The sequence below is a fragment of the Oncorhynchus keta genome, chromosome 36 (assembly GCF_023373465.1).
Source record: "Oncorhynchus keta strain PuntledgeMale-10-30-2019 chromosome 36, Oket_V2, whole genome shotgun sequence".
NCBI lineage: Eukaryota > Metazoa > Chordata > Actinopteri > Salmoniformes > Salmonidae > Oncorhynchus > Oncorhynchus keta.
Genome location: NC_068456.1, coordinates 10,277,626 through 10,292,495, shown reverse-complemented (window position 1 = coordinate 10,292,495; position 14,870 = coordinate 10,277,626).

Below are 14,870 nucleotides of genomic sequence, written 5' to 3'. Positions count from 1 at the left end.
TTTGATGTTTACATTTGTGTGACTCGTTTCAGACTACATGATTATGATGCATCTGTTCCACCTGGGAAAAAAACAGCAGCAAAATAATATCATTCACTTTCCTGCTTTCAGAGAGTGTATGGCTTTTTGTTAGTCTTTTATTATTATATGGCTTCTGTTAGTCTTTTTACTAAGCCTGCCTAACCCCTTTGATTCCAAATTGCCACAATTGATGTCAATGACTGCAATTTAGAAAATTGCTAAATGAACACTTGTATGCATTACACACTACAACAATAGAGATCAGAAAAGGGAATGTGTTTGTTGTCATTTGTTAGTTTTTTTTCATTGTAATGCCTTCCCAAAATATACATGGTCAAATTGTCATTCTTAATCAAATGAAAACATTTGCATCATTATATGTGGCCAATTTATTGTGCCATTTCCTGCTTTGATTCTGACTGCAATCCCATTGCTTTACACAAATATCAGGGACAAAATGTATCACTGAGAGAAGTAAGAATCAAAGGTTGAAAGTTTTGGCCTGCCCAATTGCACGCCCAATTTTTCAGTTTTTGATTTGTTAAAAAGTTTGAAATATCCAATAAATGTTGTTCCACTTCATGATTGCCCAATTTTAAGTTTTGATTTGTTAAAAAAGTTTGAAATATCCAATAAATGTTGTTCCACTTCATGATTGTGTCCCACTTGTTGTTGATTCTTCACAAAAAAATACAGTTTTGTATCTTTATGTTTGAAGCCTGAAATGTGGCAAAAGGTCGCAAAGTTCAAGGGGGCCGAATACTTTCGCAAGGCACTGTACTGTGTGTGTGCTTTTCCCATCGTTTGTCTTTGGACCCGAGTTCCTTCCCATGCTATCATCCTGTTATGTACTTGACTTCATTGAATATCTTTTCCCACACGTTCTTAATTCATTCATGATCTTTCTGGTTCCCTTTGTCTTAGACAGTTTTACTATCTAAAAGCCCAGAGCTTTTCCACTCAAGAAGTCCTCTGGTAACACATTAAGCTTAAGCTCAGGGACAGGGGGAAATCATTTGTCAGGCCTCAGAATCCTCTACGTATTATAAAGGCAACAAATACAATATACAAAATCAATGTTTATGGATGACATACTTTATGACATGCTCCTGCACCACTCCCATTGGCCCAAGTGTTCATTTCCTCTCCAAGGCAGAACATGCATTGGCTCATAGGGGAAAAAAGACCCTGAAAGAGTCCTTTTGTCTTATCTAACTGCATAGACCTTCCCTGTTACGTATACAGGGCTGTTGTGAAAGGTGACTCTAGCCAGACAGTTTCATAGTATGAGTCACTGCACTCGGACTCCTTCGCCTGTCTCTAGAATGAATTACCAATCTACCTTGCCAAAACTCTGTCTAGTATTCATTAGCTGCCACCGTTTTTTTTCTGTCTTTATTTGCGGATTAGGAGGGAAAATACAGCGTCTGAAAGAGGAGAAGCCTTTATGAATCAACTGAATATCTGTCTTTATTGTTTGTGCAATGTGGCTCATCCTTCTCACATGTGCCTCTCACATGCTATGTGCCCTGGAAGTGAATAATCCAGTTGCTAACCCCACCAGAACACTGGTTGATTGCCACAGGGGTCAACGGCTGCTATGGCAACAGAGGAAAGAAATGGGCTTTTCTGGAGAATCTCTACAAGGGTCTTTAGCATAATATTGCCTCATTGCAGGGCATAATGTGCAAGATGAGTTATTTAGCTTTCAGCGGCTTCATTATCATGAAGCTGTTATACTAACGGCCTACAGTCAATGACTTGGAGTCTGACTTGCAGATAGTCAATGACCGAACCTGAAAATGCTTTGGGCCTGATGTTGCCAATAACAACCCCTAAGTGTGTTAGATACTCCCTACTTTGGGTTTTGCCAGCTCCTACAAATCACTAGGAAGCATCTGTAGAGGACAGGAGGCAGAGAGATCACTGTGTGACAGTGAAGGAGGACAAGGGTCGAGTCCTGCGGTGCTGCAGCCAGAAAATAACACAATGAAGCCTTGGCAGATGAGTCTCACTGATACTGGGTTCCTGTCGATGTGCCCAGCATGTCTACATTGGTGTTTATTGAAGGACCTTAAATCAAAAGCAAGTGGGCTAACACGAGATGTGAGAGCCGGAATTGTCATGACCTCACGTATGCTGTAGACAAAAGTATTTTCTCATAAATACAAAACTCTTTCTCTCATCAGCGGAACTTACAAACACCCAAACAGACACACGCTTGTGTAGGCTACACACACACCTGCTACACTAAGCCGTGTTGCCCATCTAGTCTTGTTGCAGAGAACGCCTTCCAAATGGGTACACACGTCAATTTAATGTCTACTCCACGTTGGTTAAAGGTCATTTCATTGAAATGAAGTCGAAATAACGTTGATTCCACCAGTGTGTGCCCAGTGGGTTGTGCGGGCCAGTGAAATCAGATTATACACTCTCGTTGGCTTTTTATTAGGAAGTTGTGGTATTTATTCACTGATTTACGGGTCACTGTGGTCCCCTTATTACATTTGGTTGCCTGTAGCTTTTGATCTGGAAAAGGAATCTCAAGTGAGCAGAGCAAGTCAATGGGCTTAGAATATAACTCAACCCCCAGGAACGAAAAGCACATGTCTCAACGGGGTAAAAGACTTGAAATATTAGCATTTTCATGCTTCATGTCCAAATCATCTATAAGTAACTTCATTGAGATACACAATACATTTTTAGATCATTTAGGATGACTTGGACATGAAGCCAAACAATGCTAATATAATATAGGTACCATTTGATACAGTGCCCAGGTAAACAAAACCAAAGCATGGATTGCTGTCATACCTTGTCCATAGACTGCTTACAGGGCAATGCAACCAATGTGTAATCTTGTTATTAGGTATCTTTCCCTTAATGTACTTAGTAGGTTGCTCTTAACTTTTTCATCCAAAAACACTTTTTCAAGCCAACACACATAATCATCTATATTAAATGTGTTCATGTATTCTATGTGAAATCATTTCAGTTCTTACCTTGCTTGGCAAGTAAACTCCCCTCAGTCCACTCTCCTGTAGTGTGCTCTTACACTCCAATCTATCAGTCTGGCGGTGGGCTCCTCTGCCCTTGAAGTGTGTCCAATCCTCACACCCGCTGGGCAACAGCCTCCCTCTTGTGGGTGTTGGGTTATTTTAGTGTGGTGAGCTGCAGACAGGCTGGAGAAGCCTCTGCTCCCCCCTAGATGGACGACAAGGAGACACACTCGTCCACCCCACTTCGCACCCTCTCTGGCTGCTCCACGCCTCGCCCTCTCCTCTGGGTGCAGACCTGACCCTCCAGGCCACACACTCTTTTCACTTCCTCGCTGAGCTTGAGAGAGAGAGTGAGGTAGTGTCTGAGGTTGTATTCTATCGCCAAGTACTTTGTCGGATAAATTGTTTTGCGGCAGTGTTGAATTAAGCTTTGATTAGATAGCAGCTCCACACTCAGCGAACCTGTGGCTATTTATTGCCCCTCCAAGTGCAGTGGGGTAGATCGAAATGAGAAGGAGAGGGAGAAAATAGACAGCAGCCACTAGCTCTCGGGGTCTTTGAACAGAAGTTGTTGGGTTGTGCTGGTGGAAATTTGCTGTCCCCGAGGAGGGACAACAAGTGCTCGCTCACTGACTCCACTATTCACTCCCTTGCTCACTTACTCGCTCTTCCTTTCCAGTGCACAGAGAGACCTCAAGCCATCCACGTGTTCTCTGATTGATTCTGTGTCAGACTGCTGTGGCTGCTGTATGGCATATCAGGTAGCTAAACTTGTCGTGTGAATATTTTATTGTCCATAAATCAACACCCGGCAAGTGCTTTTCTGTCAGCATCAAACCACAGAAAAAATCTGTGTCTAAACCTCTAACATTATCCAAAGCCAGGTCCAGTGTTCAGGCAAGGAAAGAAGTGCTTAGTATCACCTCAACAGAAAGGCTCAAGCTTGTCTTACTGGCCTGCTGGGAATCTCTTTTTATTCCATCGGTAACTCAAAGAAGAAAAGCCAAGGTCTGGAAGCCCTCTTAATCCGCCGTTAATCTGACTACCCTCTTTTTCCCATCCCTCTGTAAACTCTCCTTGATAGGTGTAAGCACGACACTCTGTTAGTTGAAACTCAATAGACAGAGAAAGAGCAGCTGAACTCACACTCAGCCACCCACAGAGCTCAGGTAAGGTCCTCTTCAGAGAGACGCACAGCCTGAAATAGTCCCCTGGCTTTCTGAAATGACGCTGAGACACAGAGGCCAAGTCCAAGCAGACAGTTTTCTGTCTTCTTTGCTCTTTACGGATATTTGTTTCGTAAGGAGATATCACCAAAGACTTGTATAACTACCTCATTGTTCCATCTGTGATATCAATCTAGTCATTAACACCCTTCTTCCCCCTGTGTGCTACAAGCAGGGAGAGAGAATTAACGTTCCATTGCTGGGATGCTCCGCTCATGTCACTTTGAGGTGGGCGGTTACGAAGGGTGTTAAATTCATATTTGCCAGAGTCCCCCTGCCGCATTCTGGCAAATATGTTGCCTGTCCCCTGGCTGAGGCAGGTGCAGGGACGGTGTCCCAGGGGACATGGCCAGGTTGTTGTAACCTAATTCCCGGGGCTCATTGTTACATTTGTTGAGGGGCGCTAAATTTGACCATGCCCAATAGTGACTTTGAAATAGCCACTCGTTTGGGGGTGGGGTTGATAGGTAGCACATTGAACTGGACGGTGCACCTGTGAGATGCGTTCTTCCCTAACTGCTAGTAATCTGCACACAATGCGGGGCGTGGGGGCTATCTGTCAGCATGGAGAGACCTTGATGGCGGAGGTATTGAATGACTCTCAAATATGAAGGGATAGATATGGTGGGAGGAGCGAACAACAAACATTCCACACAAGCAGCAGCCTTGACCTGGGAGCAGCTGAGGGTTGTGAAGAAGACTGCAGGGCCAATAGGCATCCAAACGGCCGAGGTCTCCGGATGGCTGACACAGACAGACAGCATGTTACGTGCAATGGCTGTACAAACCCAGGATCTCTTGACTGTATGGATTCAACACAGAGATCCTATAAGCACATAAGTCCTCATAAGCTTGTCCCATGTGCCTCATGCATCATGTCTGTACAGATGTAGGATCATCATTTAATCCCCCTGTTGCAGGATAACTTTCCTGCAATGCAGTAAATGTAAAACTCGTAGTGTATTTGAGGTTTAAAAAGGCTTCTGAAGTTTGTAATTTCCTATTTGAAATGTCAAACTTGATTTTCCCTTGTATCAATGTACCAACCCCCTAAAAATATGCTCATTCATTATAATCCACAGTTCTTGCTGTAGCAAACCGGCTCAAACTAAGATCCTACATCTGTACAGTTTTCATCATGACCAATTGGATGGGTTTTGAAAAGTGTGCATGTGTTTGTCCATGTTTGGGTGCCAGGATGCTTGCCAGGATGCTTGCACTGTGTAGTATGTGGGGGTTAAGGGCAAGGTTATGTGTTGTGAGGTCCAGGGCTGTGGGAATGCCATTTGAACAAAAATATAAACACAAGATGTAAAGTGTCCCATCTTTCATGAGCTGAAATAAAAGATCCCAGAAATGTTTCATGTGCACAAAACGGTTACTTTTCTAAAATGCTGTGCACAAATGTGTGTACATCCCTGTTAGTGATCATGCAATTGGCATGCTGACTCCAGGGCTGTTGCCAGATAATTGAATGTTCATTTCTATACCATAAGCCACCTTCATTGTTGTTTTAGAGAATTTGGCAATATGTCCCAACCAGCCTCACAAACACGTGTATGGCGTTGTGTGCGTGAGCGTTTAATTTTTTAAATGTATTTAACCTTTATTTAACTAGGCAAGTCAGTTAAGAACAAATTCTTATTTACAATGACAGCCTAGGAACAGTGGGTTAACTGCCTGTTCAGGGGCAGAACGACAGATTTGTACCTTGTCAGCTCGGGGGTTTGAACTTGCAACCTTCCGGTTACTAGTCCAACGCTCTAACCACTAGGCTACCCTGCCACCCTGTTTGCTGATGTTGACGTTGTGAACAGAGTTCCCCATGGGATTATGGTATGGACAGGCATAAGCTACAGACAACGAACACAATTGCATTTTAACTATGGCAATTTGAATGGACAGAGATACCGTAAAGAGATCCTGAGGCCCATTGTCATGCCATTAATCCGCCGCCATCACCTCATGTTACAGCATAATAATGCACGGCTCCATGTTGCAAGGATCTGTACACAATTCCTTGAAGCTGAAAATGTCTCAGTTCTTCCATGGCCTGCATACACACCAGACATATCACCCATTGAGCATGTTTGGGATGCTCTGGATCGACACGTACGACAGCATGTTCCAGTTCCCGCCAATATCTAGCAACTTCACACAGCCAATGAAGAGGAGTGGGACAACATTCCACAGGCCACAACCAACAGCCTGATCAACTCTATGCGAAGGAGATGTGTCAAGCTGCATGAGGAAAATGGTGGTCACAGCAGATACTGTATGGTTTTCTGATCCACAACCCTACCTTTTTTGAAAGATATCTGTGACCAACAGATGCATATCTATATTCCCAGACAAGTGAAAGCCATATATTAGGGCCCAATTAATTTATTTCAATTGACTGATTTCTTATATGAACTGTAACTCAGTAAAATCTTATGGACCTGCCTGAGGTAAACACAGTCATGTTGCTATGCTGTTGAGTAATTACTGGAATTGAAGATGAGAATGAAAAGTTATGCTTCTGTTCAGTGTGTGTGTGCGTGTACACATTATGTGTGTAGAAATGAAGAAGGACGAGTTGGGGCACTGAGTGACGGGGCCAGAGAGCAGTCGGCGTGGTAACTGGAGACCCCACTCCCAAAACACGGAGACAAACGGTCTGATGGACGAACATTGTGTGTTTGACCTCTTCACCTTGACATGCGCCATTCCACTCCAATGTAACTGAATCATTGGAACAAACTAGTCTTGACATTCAAGAACCACTGTGTGCTACTGTTACTGGGTTTCAAATCGTAATCTTCCCTCTTTGTATATCAACATTTACATGCCATATACAGTATTTTACATACTTACTGTAGCTTAAGAAATCAAAGCCGCCCTTGAACAAAAAATTATACCCCCTGCAAAACTAGAATAGTCCCAGTAAGGCTTTTTTTGCAGACATTGAAGTTAAGTTCAATTTAGGTTCTGATGAAAGATGAAAAGGTATGTTTAAAATACATATTTTCCAGGATGTTGAAAAGCCATCGTTTCCGGACGTTGAAAAATATATATTTTGTGTTGAAATCAGGTTAATTTTCTGTTCTGAATGACAGTTGAAAATAAGTCATTTATAGATGTCTATGTTTGGGCCAAATCAAGGCTGGTCCAGATCGGACAAAATTTGAACCAAACACCAATGTCAGTGGATGTGGAAAACAAGGCCGGTCCAGAACTGCACCAAAAAAAGAAGTCCAAAAGACGTCGGAGTCAGTCCATGCTTGCTGAAGTGTAACCTCCAGTGTTGCCCGCAATGGAATTTTATGAATGCCCATCCATGTGGTAGGCCCACCGTTTGTAAAATAGGCAATTGCATTGGCTTTAATAGTCCTGATTCCTGTGAATAACTCATTTGGTTATTTAAGCTCTGAATGTCAGCTACCCAAGCCTATTTGGAATGTGTTTACACAGCGGGAAATGACGCAAGTATTTTCTTTTTCGCTATGATCAGCTTGTCAAGGATTTACGGATACAAACTTGAAACCACTGAAAATGACAATGGGATGAAACTCCTGGACAACAGTTGTGATTGGTCCATTCCATATGGTCCATTTTACTTTGACCTGTCCTGTTTTTAGAATATGTCGCTTGTTAACATGTCAGCACATTTTTAAATTCGATTGAGCACCATTTAGGTTAGCATATTTGATCGGAGAAACCTGCATGATGTACAAAGTGTCCTTCTCATTACATTGTCATACAGACAAAGTGAGCTTTTCTTATCAAAAGGGTGGCATAAGCACTCACTTAAAAAGCACATATGCCACTAGTTGAGAGAAACTGTCATTGTTTTTTGGCAGAATTATGTGACGTTTTATGTGTTGTTTGGTCAGTTTAGCTCAGAAAATGCCAGCCCGTCAATCTGTCGCCATAGACGGCCGCCTAATCCTGCCTAATGACCGGGAAGACCGTGTAACAACTGTCTGAGAAATACCTCAAACCACAAGAAACTACACAATGTAAAACTGACTGTGAGCCTTTCATTGGAAAATGCTTCACTTTCAGAATTCTCCCCCCTTCACGTGAATGCGCACGCACTCAATTTTTCATTGCTGCCTTGCTTGCTAGTTGAGATTTCTGATCACGTTAGACTGCGTTTCATTTGATTTTTTATGTCGGTTTGATCGTGGGGGAGGCACTAATAATGTCTGCAGTTTTCGGTTGGCTATTTGTTTCAAGTGTTTTAGTCTATAAATAAATCTCTGCCAAAATTCATCATCTCGTCCATGTCTTATTTGACTCGTAGTTGTTCTGAAATGTTTATTGCTTGCCTACATTTTACTCCCTCCTCTATGTTTAATATAACACACATGAATTATTCATTTCGGTTGCCTATCCTGATGTGCCACAGAAAGTATTTGACTCTAGCCACAAAATTTATGAAATTAGAAGAGGGGGAGGATTTCGGCAAGGCTATTTTCTTGCCTACCGAACCCCCCTTCTATTTTGGGACTGCAAGGCCTGGCACACTTCATAATCATGTTGACCAGTAGTGTGTGCCACAGAAAGCAAAATTAGAGTATAAAGAACCATAAACATTTATTAATTAAATATTTTGTAATCTTTAAGACAATAAAGACAATGCACAAATATTCTCACACCATAACACAAAAAACATCACAGAAAGTTAAGTTTGTTAACTAACATTAAATAGGAAATACAAATTTAAATATTGGCAGAATAAGATATGAAATTACAATAAATCAAATATAAAAAGACAATAAATAACATAAACAAATTGCAAAGATGCAACAGCTCGACTGAACATTTAGTCCACTTTTTATGGAAAGTTTTCCAGGTGGTACTGTCGCCTGGAACTCAAGCCTAACCTCGTCCTGACAGGCAGCGCAGACATAATCCTCCAATGATGAGATGGTTTTCATACAGGACTGGTGGAACCATCGTGGGCAGCGGTCACAACCAATCTGAAATTTGTGATGAAAAATGTTCATATATTTAAAACATTTAAGTACATTTTCTTGAAATACAATTATTTCATTATCAGACAAAGTGGATGATACTACCTCTAGAAATATTACTGCTTATACAAATGTTGTACTTGTAAAAATGTGCCTTTAGAAGTGAACAAGCAATTGCGCAGTTAGTGTCTTCCTCATTACTGTCCACCTCCCCACAGAAGTGGCCCAGTTGGCTCAGGTCATCAAGCAAAACATAATGTCAAGTAGTCTATACATCTTTACATGTATTTTTCTGAGCAAACGGGGAACAGTATAGGTTTCATGTAACAACTATTTAAATGTAATGTGTTTTAGTGGCCATCTAGTCAGAAGTTGGATCAAAGATAACTTTGAAAGGTCCATATACATGTTTTTTTTTATTATCTAGAATTATATTAAATTAGAAATTGAACATACCAGTGTTTTGGAGGAGAGTGACTGCTATTCCATCTCTCATGATGTTAACATCTTTGTCCGTATTTGTAAAGACAATCGACTCCTCCTTCAGAGCACATTCAGCAAACTGGGAAAAATATTGATGGGCATTTCAGTTTTCCCCAACAAAATTATGTTAGACTTAAGATTCTAATTCGCAAATATACAACGACACAGCTATAATACAATTTCACAGTTCTGTTTTGCCTTTTAGTCAGTATACTTTCAGTAGGTTAATTGTACATTACGTATACTCTCATACATACTTTCAAGGCAAAGACCCCACAAGAAGTAACATCTTGTTGGCATGGGTGAGGAAGGGTACCACACGCCCAACTGGAGATATTACGCCCCTTCTCTCTCAGGAATAATCTGAACATATGTGTTAATATAAGTACAGCATTTTGAAACTCTTTATTGATTACAATATAGAGATTAATAACAGAGGGGAATCTGAGAATTCCAGCAGGGTGTGAGTTGAAGTAGTCAAATCTGGAGCTGACAAGGGCTGGAGTGTAAATGACATGTGATCACCTCAGAGGATGATCTAACATCTGAGAATGGGCAGGCTTTCCCTCGGATGAAGAGCATCTTCATCTTGCTGATTATGTGCTGTCATCCAGGTGGAAATGTCACCTGCATATCTGATGTAGGAAAAGAGATAAATTGAGTGTCCTGTGAATATGTTTATGCATATGTACAGTTTATGTGTGTGTATGTGTATATATATATTGTTATATATTTGTTGTATTTTAATTTCTATTATTATCATCATTATTGTGTTTTGTGGTTGATGGGGGGGTGGTTGATGGGGATGGTGGAGATGCTGGGGGTGCCCTATTGAGGGTGAAGGGACCTATTGGGGGGTCTTCATGGAGGTTCATTGAGTCATAGTTTTGTTTATTATAACATTATACATTTATTTATTTTTCTTATTTTTTTTCTATTATTATAACAGTTTACTGTGATTATGAATATGCAATCATGTTGAACTGAACTTTTTCGCCCAGAGTACAAATTCTTGACTTATTATTGTTATTATTATTTTATTATTACCTACTAATTTCCTTCATTTTTTGGCTAGAGTCAAATACTTGGCACACACTACTGGTCAACATGAACTACTAAAATGATTATGAAGTGTGCCAGACCTTACAGTCCTAAAATAGAGGGGGGGTGGGGATTTCGGGAGGCAAGAAAATAGCCCTGCCAAACCCCCCCTTCTAATTTCCTCTCTGTGGCACACATCAGTGTCAAATACTTTCTATAGAACAAACTTCACATCAGGATCAGCATCCGAAATGAATAATTAATGTATGTATGTTATATTAAACATAGAGGAGGGAGTAAAATCTAGGTAAGCAATAAACATTTCAGAACAACTACTAGTCGAAAAAGACATGGGAGAGATGACGAATTTTGGCAAAGAGAAACACTTGAAACAAATAGCCAAATCGAAAAATGTAGACATTGCTGGTGCTTCTCCCGTGATCAAACCGACATAAAAAAAATATGAAACGCACCCTAACGTGATCAGAAATCTCAACTAGCAAGCAAGTCGCAGGTATGAAGAATTGAATGCGTGCGTGTTCACGTTGTTCACATGAAGGGGGGATTCTGGCAGGGGGAGCTGTCACGACTGTTCCCTCTCCTTGTTCGGGCGGTGTTCGGCGGTCGACGTCACCGACCTTCTAGCCATTGCTGATCCATTTTTCATCTTCCATAGGTTTTGTCTTGTTTTCCATCACACCTGGTTCCAATCCCATCAATTACATGTTGTGTATTTAACACTCTGTTTCCCCTCATGTCCTTGTCGGTGATTGTTTATTGTAAGTGTATGTCTGTACTGGTGTGCGTCGTGTTATGTTACCCATTGATTTTTATTATTATGTTTTCCAATGTTTTTTTGTTGTAAATAAACTGCGCCGTTGGAAACAGTTATTTTTCTCCTGCATCTGACTTCTCTGCCGCCAGTTAAACACCCTTACAGGAGCTTTTCGGCAATTCTACACATTTAGCAATGGGGCAGAGATATTTATTTTAAGGTAGTTTGCCATTACATGCCTGGTTGTTATTCGGCCATCATTACTACAAGTTTAGATAGCTGGCTAGACTAACTACCAATCTAAAAATTGTTATCTGATATGGCTAATTGAGTGACTGTCAGTGACTGACATAACAAGAGAAAAACTGCTGATTCACAACCAAATTTCCAAATTTCACCTGGTGTATTCTACTATTCTTACTTGCAATAGTAAGTTGAGACCCCGAACAAGTTCTTTAAAAAAAATTTGTTTTTGTTTTTTTTGGGTGTGTGTGTGTGCGTGGGGGGGGGGCTCTAAGTGAGCTTACGTCGCTTATGCCTGGAACCGACCTTGCCTGCTGTGTCTCCCCTGGGGCTGTATGATGACTAAAGAGTGAGTAACATCAACTTCCAATGCCATCTTCAGCCATGACTAAATATAGATGACTCATGTACAGGCAGTGCGCAGCGGGAGTAATGTATACACACACAGAGGAACATCCTTCACACCTGTTGGCCACTACTATAGGGGTCTCGCGTCGACACCCAATCCACCCCCAGCGTCACAATGAGCATACTCCTAGCAGCATTATTAATACCTGCCGAGAGGTGATAAGAAAAGTGCTTCATCGAATAAAACCAATAAGCCGGATGTACAGTGCTGAGAGCACCAATTAAGCACCCTGTTTTCCTCTGTCCTGAGGCTGTGGGAGAGAACTCTGCCTTTCATCTGGATTATAATATGCCATGCTGTGTTGCTCGTGGGGTGCAAACAGGAGGTGCAGGGGGACCTCGTCGTTCCCTGGCGGGGCAGAGGTCTTTCAACATGCTTTGTGTGTCTCACTCCACTACTACCCATAATTCAAAGGACGTGAGATGGGCACTGAGACAACAGAGACAGGATTGTAATCATGCAAATATCAACTGTATTCAAATGGTGATGATATATACTGGTTTGCAAATTGATTAGAGGGTAATAACATTAGATCAATGAAATTATTGTGCGTCCAAAGTTGTATGTCGGTCTACATTTCTTTGACAATTAAAAGTGATCGCAGATTATATTATATTGTGAAAAGATTACACAGCACATGCACTTCAGATCATTTTTCTAACGTGCTTATTAGAGTGGAAATGTCTGTTCTGCTGCCTGTGCTGCTGCCACCAGACTTATCACCCAGGGCAACAGTTTTCTTCTCTCCAACTGTGCTCTGTGAGTTTACGCAGTTATTAACATAACTGCAATGGTGTGCATTTAATGAGATTTTTCCCCCGCAAAAGATGCACACATTTCCTTCCTTCCCATTCAGGCACCACAGAGACCTGAGAGGCTCAGAGAGAACATTGCAGGTTAGGGACCCTATTATGAACAGAGTTTAGCTTTTCCAAGTATTATTTGAGCTCCTTACAGAGAGGCTAATTGATTCCAGGAAGGAAAAACAGTATAATTTATTGACAATTACTGGCCTTGAGCATGATGCTGAGAGTGCATTGTTGAACCTCTTGAAACGCAGCCATTCTCCTCATCTGGTCTAAGCAGATGTCCTGGGTTGGCTATCAAAGTCCACATTAGATATTCGAAATGCAGAACATACAGGGTCAGTTTGGTTTCTCTTCATCAAAGGATTTTCCTCCTTTTGTTCTCTCCATCTTGAAGGAAAATTGACCATTTAACCCCACAAGACTGAATGCTATCTGCGGTGTCTTGGAAATTTCAGTTAGTGGCTTGACTTCAATAAAGTGTGAAGTCTAATCCCTGTGTTTGATGGAAGACCCTTTCTAATTATCTTCAGGACTAATCCGGCCACTCTCTTTTATTAATTCTGAGGGAGATATAGCAGTGCTGCCTGACTCTTAGCAGGAGCCTGTGGTTTTACAAAGAATTATGGACCCTGATTGATTGCGTCAGGAGTTGAAATGAAGGTCACTTTACTTTTTGTTAATGAAATCAGATGTTTGTTTTTTAAAAATCTCTATAGACGGGTTATACAGTATATACAGTGAGAGTGATAGATTTTTTTGGTTTGGGCTTTGCACTCCAAAACATTAGATTTGAAATTATACAATGACTGTGAAGTTAAAGTGCAGACTGTCAGCTTTAATTTGAGGGTCTTTTCACCCATATCGGGTGAACCGTTTAGAAATAATTTTGAGTGAGAAATATCATACCGCCCCCAAAAATGCTAACCTCTCCTGTTATTGTAATGATGAGAGGTTAGCATGTCTTGGGGTATGATACTTTTTCACGATTCAATCAGGTTTATCCTGTAATCATGGTCACATCCATATTAATGTAGACATGTTTAGAAACATATTCTATTGTTATTTACAATAAAAGTGACTCCAAAATGATACATTTTGGCCTTGGTCTAATGTCTGAGGTGATGGTGCCTGGGCAGAACGATTATACTGTGGTGTCTCATCTTAACAACTGTACATACTAAATGTTTCTTTCCAGTGACTGCTGAAGGAAAGTAAAATAATCAAGCAATATTATGTTACTTTTAACACACTCTGTTGGTGCCATGCCAAATCAATACTTCAATAACTATGATACTGTAGACCATCACTTAATACATTGATCGTAAATGAATATGAGGCTGATGCTACAGTATCTGTTCCAGGCCAGGGAGCATATGAAAGATAAACCCAAGACTAAGAGGTGACTTACAGTAGACGTTATACAAACAATACACAGTAACCCTTAATAAAATGGCCCTTGGCATGGCACGCACACAAGCTTCCATTCCCCTTGTCAGAAGGGGATTTGTGGCTAATTTAAAATGAAATAGACAACCCTGTTACAGTCAATCCTGTTACGGTCAACCCTGTTACAGTCAACCCTGTTACGGTCAACCCTGTTGCTTTATTTGGCACTTACTATAGTATTGAATTTGTCTCAATACTTATGGTCTCCTAAAAATGGAGAGACTATGTACAAAAAGTGCTGATATTTCTAACTGGTTCGCCCGATATGGATGAAAACACCCTCAAATTAAAGCTGACAGTCTGCACTGTAAGCTCATGGTCATTTTATAATTTCAAATCCAAAGTTCTGGAGTGCAAAACCAAAACCCCCAAAAATCTATCACTCTCCCAATACTTTTGGAGCTCACTGTGCAGTGCCTTGCGAAAGTATTCGGCCCCCTTGAACTTTGCGACCTTT